Source organism: Giraffa tippelskirchi, chromosome 8 (genome assembly GCF_054371585.1).
Source record: "Giraffa tippelskirchi isolate mGirTip1 chromosome 8, T2T-mGirTip1v1.2.pri, whole genome shotgun sequence".
In the NCBI taxonomy this organism is placed as follows: domain Eukaryota; kingdom Metazoa; phylum Chordata; class Mammalia; order Artiodactyla; family Giraffidae; genus Giraffa; species Giraffa tippelskirchi.
In genome coordinates this window covers 14315087-14329008 of record NC_137282.1, presented here as the reverse complement: position 1 = coordinate 14329008, position 13922 = coordinate 14315087, and the positions used below count along the sequence as shown (strand labels likewise).

The following is a 13922-nucleotide window of genomic DNA, read 5'->3' as shown; positions in this document are numbered from 1 at the left end:
TTAAAGAAAGACTTATAAAAGTGAACGAACAAATGAGGAATAGAAATAGAGAGCTAAAAACTTCAACAAAATGCATATGTAAGTGAACATTGCCATCACAGAAAGTTAAAAATCACCAGTTGGAGAATAATAGCTGATGGGTGCACTTCATCTTGAGACACATACAAAAGCAATAAGAAGAGAAGTTTTACCTTAAGAAAATATGTTTACGTCACTGGAAATGAAAAGGGGGTCCAGAAGGAAACTCCCAGATTTATGAGCAATTGATTTTTGACAAAGGCACAGAGGTAATTCCACGAGGGAAAAAATTGTTAATAACTTTTTAGCCAATAATACTCGGACCACTCGATGCCAATCAACATAAAAAGTAGATCTCAAGCTTTACCTCCTATCATACACAACATTAATTCAAAATAATGCATAAGGGATGTATAGACCTATTGTAAAAATTATAACAATAAAGATTCCAGAAGATAGCATAGAAGATTCAGGACTCAGGTTGCTTAGACAAGACCTAGAAAACTAGAAGCATAGAAGAAAAGAAAACATAGATAAATTTCATCAAATTTTAAAATGCCTTACAAAATATACTCCTAGGGAAAATAATAGGCTGCCACACACTGGGAGGAAATATTCACAATACGTATATCTGATAAAGGAATTGCATGCAGAAAACGTCAAAAACTTCTACAATTCAGTAATATGAAGACAAACAGCTTCCACAAAACTGGCAAAAGATTTGAGCAGAAACTTTGTAAAAGAAGCTTTTTGAATATCCGTTAATCACATAAAAAAGTGTTCATCATTAGTCATCAGGGAAATGCAAATTAAAGCAACAATTAGATACCACTAAACGCCCACTAGAATGGCTTAAATAACAAACAACAAAAAAGTGAAACGACAAAGTATTGGCAAGGACCAGAGCACCTTTACAGTCTTGGTAGTGATGTGAAAAGGTTCAAGAACTTTACAAAACAGGTCATTCAGTCAGTTTAGTCACTCAGTTATGTCTGAAGACTTTGTGACCCCATGGACTGCAGCACACCAGGCTTCCCTGTCCATCACCAACACCCGGAGCTTACTCAAACTCAAGTCCATCGAGTGGGTTATGCCATCCAACCGTCTCATCTTCTGTCATCCCCTTCTTCTCCTACCTTCAATCTTTCCCAGCATCAGGATCTTTTCCAGTGAGTGAGTTCACATCAGGTGGCCAAAGTATTGGAGTTTCAGCTTCAGCATCAGTCCTTCCAATGAATATTCAGGACTGATCTCCTTTAGGATGGACTGGGGTGATTTCCTTGCAGTCCAATGGGCTCTCAAGAGTCTTCTCCAACAGCAAAGTTCAAAAGCATCAGTTCTTCAGCGCTCAGCTTTCTTTATAGTCCAACTCTCACATCCATACATGACTACTGGAAAAACAATAGGTTTGACTAGACAGAAGTTTGTTGGCAAAGTTTTTTAATATGCTGTCTAGGTTGCTCATAACTTTTCTTCCAAGGAGCAAGCATCTTTTAACTTCATGGCTGCAGTCATCATCTGCAGTGATTTTGCAGCCCAAAAATATAAACTCTCACCGTTTCCATTGTTCCCCATCTATTTGCCATGAAGTGATGGGACTGGATGCCATGATCTTAGTTTTCTGAAAGTTGAGTTTTAAGCCAACTTTATCACTCTCCTCTTTCACTTTCATCAATAGGCTCTTTACTTCCTCTTTGCTTTCTGCCATAAGGATGGTGTCATCTGCATATCTGAGGTTATTGATATTTCTCTTGGCGATCTTGATTCCAGCTTTTGCTTCATCCAGGACAGCATTTCATATGATGTACTCTGCATATAAGTTAAATAAGCAGGGTGAAAATATACAGCCTTGACTTACTCCTTTCCTGATTTGGAACCAGTTGATTGTTCCATGTCCAGTTCTAACTGTTGCTTCTTGACCTGCATGCAGATTTCTCCGGAAGCAGGTAAGGTGGTCTGATATTCCTATCTCTTGAAGAATTTTCCACAGTTTGTTGTGATCCACACAGTCAAAGGCGTTGGCGTAACCAGTAAAGCAGAAGTAGATGTTGTTCTGAAACTCTCTTGCTTTTTCTGTGATCCAACGGATGTTGGCAATTTGATCTCTGGTTCCTCTGCCTTTTCTAAATCCAGCTTGAACATCTGGAAGTTCTCAGTTCACATACTGTTGAATCCTGGCTTGGAGAATTTTGAGCACTACTTTGCTAGCCTGTGAGATGAGTACAATTCTGCTGTAGTTTGAACATACTTTGGCATTGCCTTTCTTTGGGATTGAAATGAAAACTGACCTTTTCCAGTCCTGTGGGCTTGCTGACTTTTCCAAACTTGCTGGTATATTGAGTGCAGCACTTTCACAGCATCATCTTTTAGGATTTGAAATAGCTCAACTGGAATTCCATCACCTCCACAAGCTTTGTTGGTAGTGATGCTTCCTAAGGCCCACTTGACTTCACATTCCAGGTTGTCTGGCTCTAGGTGGGTGATTACACCATCGTGGTTATCTGGGTCATGAAGATATTTTTTGTATAGTGCTTCTGTGTAGTCTTGCCACCTCTTCTTAATATGTTCTGCTTCTGTTAGGTCCATACCATTTCTGTCCTTTTTGTGCCCATCTTTGCATTAAATATTCCCTTGGTATCTCTAATTTTCTTGAAGAGATCTCTAGTCTTTCCCATTCTGTTGTTTTCCTCTATTTCTTTGCATTGATCACTGAGGAAGTCTTTCTTATCTTTCCTTGCTATTCTTTGGAACTCGGCATTCAAATGGATATATCTTTCTTTTCTCCTTTGCCTTTCACTTCTCTTCTTTTCATAGCTGTTTGTAAGTCCTCCTCAGACAACCATTTTGCCTTTCTTTTTCTTGGGGATGATCTTGATCCCTGTCTCCTGTATAATGTCACGAACCTCCATCCATAGTTCTTCAGGCACTCTGTCTATCAGATCTGATCCCTTGAATCTATTTCTCACTTCCACTGTATAATCCTTAGAGATTTTATTTCGGTCATACCTGAATGATCTAGTGTTTTCCCTACTTTCTTCAATTTAAGTCTGAATTTGGCAATAAGCAGTTCGTGATCTGAGCCACAGTCAGCTCCTGGTCTTGTTTTTGCTGACTGTATAGAGCTTCTCCATCTTTGGTGGCAAAGAATATAGTCAATCTGAGATAAGTGTTGATCATCTGGTGATGTTCATGTGTAGAGTTGTCTCTTGTGTTGTTGGAAGAGGGTGTTTGCTATGACCAGTGCGTTCTCTTGGCAAAACTCTGTTAGCCTTTGCCCTGTTTCACTCTGTACTCCTAGGCCAAATTTGCCTGTTACTCCAGGTATTTCTTAACTTCCTACTTTTGCATCCAGTCCCCTATAATGAAAAGGACATCTTTTTGGGTGTTAGTTCTAGAAGGTCTTGTAGGTCTTCATAGAACCATTCAACTTCAGATTCTTCGGCATTACTGGTTGAGGCATAGACTTGGATTACTGTGATATTGAATGGTTTGGCTTGGAAACAAACAGAGATCATTCTATCGTTTTTGAGATTGCCCCCAAGAGCTTCATTTTGGACTTTTTTTGACTATGATGGCTACTCCTGGCCCACAGTAGTAAATATAATGGTTATCTGAGTTAAACTCACCCATTCCAGTCCATTTTAGTTCACTAATTCCTAAAATGTCGATGTTCACTCTTACCATCTCCTGTTTGACCACTTCCAATTTACCTTGATTCATGGATCTAGCATTCCAGGTTCCTATGCAATATTGCTCTTTACAGCATTGGACTCTACTTCCATCACCAGTCACATCAACAACTGGGCATTGTTTTTGCTTTGGATCTGTCTCTTCATTCTTTCTGGAGTTATTTCTCCACTGATCTCCAGTAGCATATTGGGCACCTACCGACCTGGGGAGTTCATCTTTCAGTGTCATATCTTTTTGCCTTTTCAAACTTTTCATGTGGTTCTCATGGCAAGAATATTGAAGTGGTTTGCCATTCCCTTCTCCAGTGGACCACGTTTTGTCAGAATTCTCCAGCATGACCCGTCTGTCTTGGGTGGCCCTACATGGCATGGCTCATAGTTTCATTGAGTTAGACAAGGCTGTGGTCCAAGTGATCAGTTTGATTCGTTTTCTGTGATTGTGGTTTTCATTCTGTCTGTCCTCTGATGGATAAGGTAAGAGGCTCATGGAAGCTTCCTGATGGGAGAGACTTACTGAGGGGGATACTGAATCTTGTTCTGATGGGTGGGGCCATGCTCAGTAAATCTTTAATCTAATTTTCTATTGATGGGTGGGGCTGTGTTTCCTCCCTATTGTTTGACCTGAGGCCAAACTACAGTGGAGGTAATGAAGATAACGGTGACCTCCTTCAAAAGGTCGCATGCACACACTGCTGCACTTAGTGCCCCCGACCCTGCAGCAGGCCACCTCTGACCCACGCCTCCACCGGAGACTCCTGGACACTCACGGGCCAGTCTGGGTCAGTCTCTTGTGGGGTCACTGCTCCTTTCTCCTGGGTCCCTGTGTGCACAAAGTTTTGTTTGTGCCATCCAAGAGTCTGTTTCCCCAGTCCTGTGTAAGTTCTGGCAGCTCTGTGGTAGGCTTAATGGTGACCTCCTCCAAGAGGGCTTATGCCACACCCAGGTCTGCTCCACTCAGAGCCCCTGCCCCTGTGGCAGGCCACTGCTGACCTGTACCTCCACAGGAGACACTCAAAGGCAGGTCTGGCTCAGTCTCTGTGGGGTCTCCTGGTGTGCACAAGGTTTTGTTTGAGCCCTCTAAGCATCTCCAGTGGGTATGGAATTTCATTCTCAACACAATTTTGCCCCTCCTACCATCTTACTAGGGCTTCTCCTTTGCCCTTTGACCTTGGGTATCTTTTTTTTGGTGGGATCCAACGTTCTTCTGTCAATGGTTGTTCAGCAGCTAGTTGTAATTTTGGAATTCTTACAGGAGATGATGAGCGCAAATCAGGTAGTTTCTTATAAAATTAAATGTCTATGTATACTTACATGATTCAGAAATTTCACTCCTGTTTATATAAGAGAAACCAAAACATGTTCATACAAAGACTTGTACACAAATGTTCAGAGAAGTCTTATTCCTAATAACTCAAAAGTGAAAAAACAAATGTGTGTCAGTGGATAAACTCATAAACAAATAGTGGTATATATATATAGGGTCTTCCCAGATGGTGAGATGGGAATCTGCCTGCCAATGCAGAAGATGCAAGAGATAAGGTTTGATTCCTGGGTTGAGGAGATCCCCTAGAGTAGGAAATGGCAACTCACTCCAGTATTCTTGCCTGGAGAAACCCATGGACAGAGGAGGCTTTTGGGCTTCAGTCCAAAGGGTCACAAAGAGCTGGGCATGACTGAGCATGTACACACAGCACAACAACATATACATACAGAGGAACACTACTCATCAGCAAACAGAAACAAACTACCGACACAGGCAATAGTATGAATAGATGCCGAAATCATGTTGAGAAAGAGAAGCAAAACAGAAGCCAGACACGCTTTAGTTCATACTGTGTGATTCCATTTAAATAAATTCTGAAAAAGTGAAATCTGTAGTGACAGAAATCAAATCAGTGCTTGCTCAGAGCCATGAAGTGGATTTTGGAGGGGGTGAAAGTGCCTAGGGGAATGGCATTCAATAAAAGGGGGCTCAGGGGAACTTTGAATTATGAAAAGTCCTTTACCTTGATCGTGGTGGTGGTGATGTGGGTTATATAAGCATACATTTATCAAAAGTCATCAAACTCTACATTTAAAATGGTTGACTCAATATGTATAAATTACATATCAGTAAAACTGAATCAGAAAAAAAAAACATAATCAGAAAAAGTTGGTTTTTTTTAAAAAAGAACTATACCTACTTAATAAAAAAATCCACTGGGGCCCTAGAGTAACTGTGTTGAAATTCTGAACTCTTTGAAAAAAAAAAAAAACTCTAATGAAGATATTCCAAGTTAAAGATTAAGATAAAAATTCTTGAAACGTAGACAGTAAAAGACAAAGTAATAAAATCATACTGGTTTCAGGGGCTTCCCACATGGCGCTAGTGGTAAAGAACCTGCCAATGCAGGAGACGTAAGAGACGTGGGTTCAATCCCTGGGTCAGGAAAATACCTTGGAGGAGGACATGGCAACCCACTTCAATATTCTTGCCTGGAGAATCCCATGGACAGAGGAGCCTGGTGGGCTATAGTCCGTAGGGTCTCAAAGAGTCAAACATGACTGAAGCGACTTAGCGTGCATGTACATTGGGATCAGACCTCTAAAAGTCAACATACAAAGAAAGGTAGTAATGCAGCAGCATTTGAATAAACTTTGAGAAAGGAAAGTATGATACAAGTGTATTATATCCAATTAAGCTACTGTTCAGGTGTCAAGGCTACAAATACCAAGTTTACACCTGAAAGGACTCAGGCTGTCTCATGAGCCTTTCTAGAGGAAACTACCAGGGGATGATCTTCATTCAACCAAGAGATAATGTGCAATTTTTGGTGAAAATGCTCATGGTAAACATTCAGTATATTTAATTATAGATGTAAGACTAAAACAAGGATGAGGAAAAGGGTGAAAGAGGATTGTATATAAGTATAATCTCATAACATACAAATAATTCAACTTTTAAAATGGAGAAAAAGAGGGATTGAAAGTGGGAAGTAAAATAAGTTCCTTTTTTGTTGAAATGGGAATAAAAAACAAAAGATAATCATTTAATATTGACCAACCAACTAATAAAAGGGAAAGCAAGAAAGAAGCAGGGATTATGATGCTCTAAAGGGTAAAAATAAAAAGATCATTTCTAGGACAAGCAAAACAAAACTCCCTTAAAAAAAATAAAAGCAAAGAAACTTATGTGAAAAAAAACATTTATTTTAACTTCCCAGAAATAGTCAATTGTTAGAACTAAAATCCTTTCCAACCTCTCCCTCCACACCCTCTCTCTCCCCTTCTCTTTCTCTCCTATCCATTCTTTCTCTCTCCACGTGTATTATTAGTACAAACCAGGTCTTCCAGGTTGTATTTTCATTTCATATTTCATCATGAGCATTATCCATGCCAACAAATGTTCCCCAAAATTTATGACTTTCAATAGATTTGTATATATTTCACATAATGGATGAATTAATATATTTGTTCTTCTGAAATCTTGCTGATTCATCCTATATTTGTAATCAAGCATTCATCCATTTATTCAGTCATTCAACTTATATTTATACATTGTCTATTGCATGCAGTACATCAATGGGCAGGATAAAAGTATTCTCTGCCCTCCCTAAGAAGGCAGTTAAATAATTGTATGTGTGATTAATGTTGATAATGTAGAAGTTCAGAGAATTGTGGGGGTCCAGTTAAATGGATTTTTCTCAATCTTGAGATAAAGTCTAGGTCTAGTTTTGGTATTACTGTAGAAGGAAGTGAAGTTTAAAATGAAGTATAGTAGGATTTCCATAGTGTTCCAGTGGTTAAGACTTTCTGCTTCCAATGCAGGGAGCGTGAGTTTGATTCCTGGCTGGGGAACTAAGATTCCACACACCATGGCATGGTCCAAAAAAAAAAAAAGTATAGTAATGTGAAGTGGACCTGGAATCAGGAGCTGGGGATCATTTGGTTGTACTTTCTTATCATTTCCATTTTTCTATCATATCTAAAGTCATATCCTTTGACTCTTTTCCTCTCTCTGAATGGTCTGTATACTTACTTTTCAATTCTAGAAGATGTTGAACCTATTTTTTTCTCTAATTATGGTGTCTTAAGTCTTCTTTGTGTTAAGATAAGAAGATAATTTTTCTAGCTTCCTTCTCTTTTGCCCCGTCTTTATAAATTTTGTTGTTGTTATGAACTGATTCAGATTTTATGAATTATAATATATCTTTCATTATACATATTCTTCAAAGAATTATCTTAGACATTCGCTATATTTTATGAACATTTTAATGACTGTCTACTCTACATGTAAACAGTTGTTGAGATATTTTATACCACAATTTGTCCATATTTTAGTTCCTTATCTTGACTAATTTTTTGGTGGGCTGGAATATTTCAAATGTTCTTTCTTCCAGAAAAGCGATACCCTTGTTGATATTTATGTACATTTTGTGCATAACATTTTAAAGGAAGATCAGAGTAATTTAATCAATGAAGAATTCATCATGTTTGGGCAAGATTTACTCTTAAAAAGTGAAATGCTGATCATGAAGAATCAGTTTAAATTCTATTTAAAATCCAAAACAGTCAAGTCTATAGAGACAGAGAATAAATCAGCGGTTGTCTGAGGCTGTGGGGCTGGGGAGATCAGGTGTGAGGCTAAGCGATGTGGTGTGGGGTTTCATTTAGGGGTAAGAAAACTGTTATGAAATGCGTTGTGGTGATGAACGCACAACTTTGTAAGTATATCATCATTAAATTGTACAGTTTACTTGAGTGAATTATGTGGTTTGTAAATTATATCTCCATAAAGCTATAAAAAAATGATTTAGCTTATTATTTTCACTATTTAGTGGTCTATTGTTTGCTGAAATTCCTCTTCTTTTCCTAAACTGGAGGCATCATCTGATCATTTCCATGCTTTTGTCAATCGCTTCTCTTCACCATCGTTTCAAACTTAAAGTATGAATTTGATAAAAATCTCAGCCTCATAAGCATTTGATGCAGACCCAGCTGGATATAATACTATGGATTTAAAGTTCATTTCTAATATTGACTGTTAGTTCTATTTTGCTATTATCTGCGTCTCTGAAGTCTGAGGTTATGCCCTCCTCACACTTTCACCCCTTAGCCAAATAAGCTATTACGAGTGGATCTTATCAATGAATTCATGTTCTTGGATAAAGTCTTACTTATACTTTGACCCCCAGGAAACATCACATTCTTCAGAAACTTCATCAAAATTGCAAAAACCCTTAAGCCAAAGAACAAAAGCTCTAATGGTGGGATTTAAGGCAACGGAAGAGATTAGAGAAGCATTTGGCAATATAAAGCGATTTTCAAGTACCCTGAAATTAGGACACGTGGCCATACCTCCCACTGAGTTTGGCTCTTGAGTGATCCTGGTTTACACTTCCATCCTTTACATTAAATTCTGGGGCCATTAAGGCTAAAATTTCTTCAAAAAATTCCTCTTGCCTAACATGGGCAGGTTTCATGACATTTTCACATTTAGTTTGCTTTTTTTCTCTCCCATGGCTGGCTGCTCTGCAAACCACTGTCAATGGAAGATGTTGAAGTCTGCAGTTATCAGGAAAGTAATAAGTTCAAATAATTCTGTTTCCTTCATTTATGTTACTTTACTGAAACCTTTTTATGAACTTTGGCATTTTTTGCTCTTTATCTAAAATAATGCTGAAGATGCCTAAGATTTCAGACAAGACGTTTATGAAGCCTTAGAAAAAACAACGAGAAAAATAGAACCAGAGAAAACATGCTTTTAAAAAGATTACCTATATTCTTCTGGGAATTTTTTATAGTAACTAGAGAAAGAGAACAAAAGGCCATAGAGCGATATTTTTAAGTTAATTCAGCACCGCTCAGGAGTGTCTGGAAGTCTGTGGAATGAAATCATGGATAACCCTTACCAGTGAACATCAGCTGAAAGAAAAATGTATCATCCTTGGGAGCTGAAAGAATGAAGACAGAATGTAGGGCTTTAGAAGAGATTGCCAAGACCCTACATCCACTGCTCCTCTGTTGCTGCTGCTGCTGCTAAATCATGTCAGTCGTGTCCGACTCTGTGCGACCCCATAGATGGCAGCCCACCAGGCTCCCCCGTCCCTGGGATTCTCCAGGCAAGAACACTGGAGTGGGTTGCCATTTTCTTCTCCAATGCATGAAAATGAAAAGTGAAAGTGAAGTCGCTCAGTCGTGTCCGACTCTTCGCGACCCCATGGGCTGCAGCCTACCAGGCTCCTCCGTCCATGGGGTTTCCCAGGCAAGAATACTGGAGTGGGGTGCCATTGCCTTCTCCAACTGCTCCTCTATCCCCTATCCAATCATTAGGGCTGAATCAATACTCTCCCTCACTGGTCACAGTCAAATCCTTTTTTGAAGAAAGATGCTACTTTAATCCCAGGTAATCTGCTGCTCTTTTACACACTCAGTTGAATCTTCAGCTATCTTTTTGGATTATTTTAACATTCCTCTGTTCAATATAGCCTTCCTTCTTCCTCTTGTTGTGTCCTTGGAAATGAAAATTCATTGTCCTTCTCTGGGTTTCAATGTTGTTCATTATGGTTCTTCAAAGACTGTAAATCAACTAACTTCAATTTAAAAAAAATAATAACTAAAAAAGGAAGTCTCTTGGCCATAAGACTTCCCTATCCTAATAAAAATTATTCACAAGAAATTTTTCAAAATTAAAAAAAAAAAAAAGAACCTTTTATTTGTCTCCCCTGCCCTTTTCAGCTTCTCAGGGAGGCGCAAGTGTCAGCTGTTGAGGCAGTTTTTAATTATTGACTCATCAGACTTGGCCTTCCCCGGGGACAGGAAATCTGCTTTCTTGCATTTGTGCTATTGAGGGCAATGCCTAAGATATGATAAATAAATAACTGCGCGTGATGAATGTCTGATCCTCCGTGGGCCACATGAGAAAACTCCTGTCAGAGCAGCCATGCTTCCTTCTCCTTTTAACAAGGTGTCCTCACCGAAGTTGCCACGGCTGCTGCTGTGGAACAATAAGCAAGTGCTTCAAGCACCCATTTTTCCTGTGTTTGGAAAAAAAAGGGTGGCAGCCTTCATAAATCCTAAGTGGTGGGGCCTGTCTGTTTTCATCCTTTCTCTGGTTCGTTTTAAAGGAAGAAGAACAGAAGTGAGATTTCCTCTCTGGAGATCCAGACGCCTGTCCTTGATCCATCATTGTGGGACGTCAGGCAGCCCACTGTCTTTCTGATTTTCAGTTCCCTTTCTCTAAAAGATACGCATATTACTTTACCCTGCTGACACTGCTTCAGTGCTGTAAGGCAGCAGTGAAGTGATGTGCACGGAAGATGTACAAATATGAATGTCTATTAGCGTTATTGTTAAGAGGTGTTGTTCCCTTTCACTCATTCTTTCATTTGACGGATGTTTATTTCAAGGTCTATGAAAGCTGGGTTTTAGTTTTGCTCACTGCTGTGTCCTGTTACCAAAAACACCACCTGACACATGGTCAACACTCATTAAATATTCAAGAAAACATGGATGAAGGGATGAAGAAGTGAGCTAAGCGTCCACCATGCAGCTACTGAGCGAGATACTGGCTAGTATAAAAGTGAATAAAACAGGCATGATCTCTTTAAAATTGCCCCCTCTCTTTCACAATTAATGATTTTTGCCCCTCAATTCAACCTGTTCTTCCTTTCATAATCTAATTTCTGCTTTCCCTTTCTCTGGCTTGCTTTGTTTCCTCCCATGATTTTATCTTGGCATTTCAGAAGAACATTATTCAAAGTTCAGAAAGCGACCTAATTCAGTGTGAAACCTGATTTTAGTTTTTGATGCAATCTAATTGTTCCAGTTAAGTGTTCTTGATTTATGTATATATTATCAAAACATTTTAATTTTATATTTTGTTCTCCATTGTAAATAAGTCATAAAAATTTCTACATGGGAAAGAGAATACAGGCATGACCTCTGCCCTTATGGGATTTATTCAGTGATTTATCCTTAAGCATGATGTTAGTTGTGGGCATTTTTATAGATACTATTTTTCAGAATGGGGCTTCCCTGGTAGCTGAGGAACCTTTCTTCTATTCCCAGTTTGCCAAAGATTTTTATTGGAAAAAGTGTTGGATTGTGCCAAATACTATTCTGCATCTAATGAGATAAGAATATGAGTTTTCCTAAATCTATTAATATGTCAAGTTACTTTCATTGCCTTTTCTTCTTCTTTTTTTGTTTCTTCTTTATTTCTTGAGGTATAGTTGATCTACAATATTGTGTTAGTTTCAGGTGTACAGCTAAGTGATTCAGTTAAACATACGTGTATGTTTTTCAGATTATTTTCCGTTATAGGTTATTACAAGATATTGAATATAGTTTCCTATGGTATACAGTAAATTTTTGTTTTCTGTCTAGTTTATATATGGTGATGTGCATCTATTAATCTGATACTCCCAATTTATCACTCTCCCCTTCCACTTTTGTAAGTTTGTTTTCTATGCCTATGAATCTGTTGTGTAAATAAGCACTGTTGTTTAGATTCCACATATAGAGATATCATATAATATTTGTCTTTCTCAGTCTGACTTCACTTAGTATGACAATTTTTAGGTCCATCTATGTTGTTGCAAATGGCTGTGTTTCTTTCTTTTTTATGCCTGAATAATATTCCCAATCTTGCTTTCCTGGAGTAAGCCCCACTTGTTTATAAAATGTTACCATTTTAAATATTGCTGGATTTTATTTGCAAAAATATATTTTTAAAGTTTGGTCTCTATCTTCATGAGACATATTTGTGTGTAACATGTTTATTGTTGGGTTACCTTTGTCAGGCTTTAAAATCAATACTTTGCTATCCTAATGAAATACCTTGGTATGTTTCCTTCTCTACTTTCTCAAAATATTTCTGTAGGATTAATAGTATTACCTTCTTAAATGTTTGGTAAAATGCATCACTTAGGCATCACTGGGCCTGAAATTTTCTTCTTGGGAGCATTTTTAATAGATGACAAAATTATTTTAATGAGTATATGACTCTTCAGATTTTATCTTATACCATTTTGGGTAGGTTTTAAATCTCAAGGGATTTATCCATTTTATCTGAGTTGTCAAATTTAGTAGAACAAAATTGTTGATAACATTCCCTTAATACCATTTGATATCTGTACCTCTATTCTGATATTCCATTTTTCATTGCTGATGCAATATGGATAATTTGTGTCTTTCTTCTTTGAAAAAATGCCTATTCAAGTCTTCCACCCATTTTTAATCAAATGGTTTTGATAGTGAACTGTATTAGTTCTTTATATATTTTGTATATTAACCCATTATCAGATATATTATCTGTAAATATCTCTCCCTATCAGTGGTTTTCTTTTCAGTTATGATGATGATTTCTTTTGATGTCCAAAAGGTTTTTAGTTTGAAGTGGTCCCCTTTGCTTATTTTTGCTTTGTTTTTGTTGCTGATGAAATAGATCCTATAGATACATAGGACGCCAAGATTGATGCTAAAGAGCATACGATGGCTTTTCTAGGAATTTTATTGTTTCAAGTCTTACATTTAAGTCTTTAATCCATTTTGACTTTATTTTTCTACACTTTTTGAGAAAATGATCTAGTTTTATTCTTTCACATGTAGCTGTCCAGTTTTCCCAACACTACTTGTTGAGGAGACTGTATTTTCTCCATTGTATATTCTTGTCTCCTTTGTTGTACATCAGTTGACATTGATTGTGTGGGGGGTTCTTTCTGGGTTCTCTTTTCTGTTTCATGGATCCCTGTGTTTGTCTTTGTGCCCGTACCAGACTTTTTGACTATTAAAACTTTGAGGTATAGTCTGAAGTTAGGGACTGGGATACTCCTTCCTGCATCAGTTTCTGCTTGTGAGTCTCTTCTCCAGTAAGTTGTTATTCTCTGTATTTTCCTGCCTGTCTCACCAGTGGGATGGGGCCAGGGGTTTGCCCTCTGTTCTCATCTCACTAATGGAGTCTAGAAGAGATATTGAATTTTTCAGTCTGTTCAACTTTTTGCTGTGCTTAGTTGCTCAGTCGTGTCTGACTCTTTGCGACCCCGTGGGCTGTAACCCGCCAGGCTCCTCTGTCCATAGGCTTCTCCAGGCAAGAATACTGCAGTGGGTTGCATGGAGTGGCAGCTTTCAAGCTCCTTACATGTGGAACCAGAAACCATAACTCATAATTTTCTAAATACAACATCCCTCTCACATACACACATGCTGTCATTCTCTTAACTCAAAATTCGTTTC

General features: G+C 38.2%; 1 protein-coding gene across 14 annotated transcripts in view; it reads left to right on the top strand.

The window, feature by feature from the left end:
• Positions 1–13922, top strand: part of LOC145518640 (uncharacterized) — a 379656-nt gene that overhangs the window by 241357 nt on the left and 124377 nt on the right. The gene's annotated exons all lie outside the window — the stretch shown is intronic.